At 50.1% G+C, this 2,355-nt stretch overlaps 2 non-coding genes across 2 annotated transcripts; one reads left to right on the plus strand and one right to left on the minus strand.

Annotated features, from left to right (window-relative positions):
• Positions 1–1,128: 1,128 nt before the first annotated feature.
• On the minus strand, positions 1,129–1,203 carry Trnal-caa (transfer RNA leucine (anticodon CAA)). Its single transcript has one exon. It is a non-coding gene; the product is annotated as a tRNA-Leu (tRNA).
• Positions 1,204–1,641: 438 nt separating this feature from the next.
• Trnal-caa (transfer RNA leucine (anticodon CAA)) lies at positions 1,642–1,716 on the plus strand. Its single transcript has one exon. It is a non-coding gene; the product is annotated as a tRNA-Leu (tRNA).
• Positions 1,717–2,355: the final 639 nt, after the last annotated feature.

Raw genomic sequence — 2,355 nt, forward strand, 5'->3', positions numbered from 1 at the left:
AGAAGCCGTCCACGCGAGATAATCACCATCTACGCTAAAGTGACAGGGGTCATTGGATGCAACCTGACATCGTGTCGAACCTTCTGTTGCCCGTTGTAGTGCAGCATCTGGCTATATGATGGTCTCAACAAGTCGTTGGAAGTCACCTGCAGAAATACTGAAATATACCGTCCGTAACTGCGAAAGTGTTGCAGTGCAGGATTTTGTGCACAAACTGACATCTTGATTATGTTTCATGATGTTCGAAGAGATTCATGTCGGGCTCTCGGAGTGACAAATCATTCGTTCGAATTGTCCAGTCACCAACAATTGTCGGCTGGTGACATGACGCATTGTAATCTATAAAAATTCCATTGCTGTTTGGGAATATGTACATGAATGGCTGCAAATAGTCTCCAAGAAGCCCAACATAAACGCTTCCAGTCAATGATCGGTTCACTTGGACCAGAGGACCCAGTCCATTCCATGTGAACCTTGCCCACACCATTCTGGAGCCACGACCAGTTTGCACAGTGCCTTGTTGACAAGTTGGGTCCATGGCTTCGAGGGATCTTCGCTACACTCGAACCCTGCTATCAGCTCTTACCATCTGAAATCGGGGCTCACCTGGCCAGGCCACGTTTTTCCAGTCGACAGGGTCCAACCGATGTGGTCACAAGGCGAAGAGGCGCTGCAGGCCATGTCGTGCTGTTAGAAAAGGCACTCGGGTCGGTCGTCTGCAGCCATAGTCCATCAACGCCACTTTTCGCCGCACTGTCCAATCGGATTCGTTTGGTTTACGTTTCTCGTCGATACGTGCTGTTATTTGACACAGTGTTGCTTGTCTGTTAACACTGACAACTCTACGCAAACGCCGCTGCTTTCGGTCGTTAAGTGGAGGCCGTCAGCCAATGCTTTGGCTGTGGTGAGACACTGTGGATCTCACAATATTGAATCCCCTAAAGATTTTGGAAATGGAATGTCCGATGCGTCTAGCTGCAACTACCGTAGGGGTCGCGCGGTTCCAGACTGTAGCGCCTAGAACCGTTCGGCCAACTAAGCCGGCTTCGAAGTCTGATTCTAGAATGAAATTTTCACTCTACAGCGGAGTGTGCGCTGATATGAAACTTCCTGGCAGATTAAAACTGTGTGCCGGACCGAGACTCGAACTCGGGACCTTTGCCTTTTGCGGGCAAGTGCTCTACCAACTGAGCTACCCAAGCACGACTCACGCCCCGTCCTCACAGCTTTACTTCTGCCAGTACCTCATCTCCTACCTTTCAAACTTCACAGAAGCTCTCCTGCGAATCTTGCAGAACTAGCAATCCTGGAAGAAAGGATATTGCAGAGACATGGCTTAGCCACAGCCTGGGGGCTGTTTCTAGAACGAAATTTTCACAGCTACCCAAACACGAGTTCGAGTCTCGGTCTGGCACACAGTTTTAACCCGCCAGGAAGTTTCATATCAGCGCACACTCCGCTGTAGAGTGAAAATTTCATTCGAGAAGCAATCCCCAGGCTGTGGCTAAGCCATGTCTCCGCAATATCCTTTCTTCCAGGAGTGCTAGTTCTGCAAGGTATGCAGGAGAGCCTCTGTGAAGTTTGAAAGGTAGGAGATGAGGTACTGGCAGAAGTAAAGCTGTGAGGACGGGGCGTGAGTCGTGCTTGGGTAGCTCAGTTGGTAGAGCACTTGCCCGCAAAAGGCAAAGGTCCCGAGTTCGAGTCTCGGTCCGGCACATAGTTTTAATCTGCCAGGAAGTTTCGAAGTCTGTTGATTCCCATCTTGCGGCAATGATTACGTCGGAAACTTTTTGACGTGATACACCTGAGTACAAATGACGGCTCCGCCTATGCTCTGCCCTTTTATACGTTGCGTACGCGATAATACCGCCTACTGCATATGTGCGTGCCGCTATTCCGTGATTTTTTGCGACCTCAGTATACAGCACGTTGAGATAAGACGAATCACTGGAATGAGAGACACGGGAGCGTCACAGAGAAAGCTGATAGATGCCCCTGTGGGCGTTCTTCGCCCCACACACCGTTGGTCCTGAGTTCGTGGCGCCAGCTGCTGCCTAATTGTTGGCGCAGCCTGGCTCAGGGATCATGTGACTGCTAACCGGCGCGGCGAGGCATCAGCATATCGCCACGAGGCATCGCATGCTGTCTGTAGAGCATGCGCCGCACAACCGCAGCAACAGCGGAGTTAACACTCGGAATCGTTGGTCAGTAAATGAAGTAGGCTACAATTTCCCAATTTCCTCTTGCATTGCAAATTCCGCGCCAACCGCAGTATCAGAGAACAAGTCCCGCACGCTCGAATCTGGGGTAATAAATGACATAGTATTACATAATAATATTCATGAGTCATTTTAC

This window comes from Schistocerca nitens, chromosome 10 (assembly GCF_023898315.1).
Source record: "Schistocerca nitens isolate TAMUIC-IGC-003100 chromosome 10, iqSchNite1.1, whole genome shotgun sequence".
Taxonomy (NCBI): domain Eukaryota; kingdom Metazoa; phylum Arthropoda; class Insecta; order Orthoptera; family Acrididae; genus Schistocerca; species Schistocerca nitens.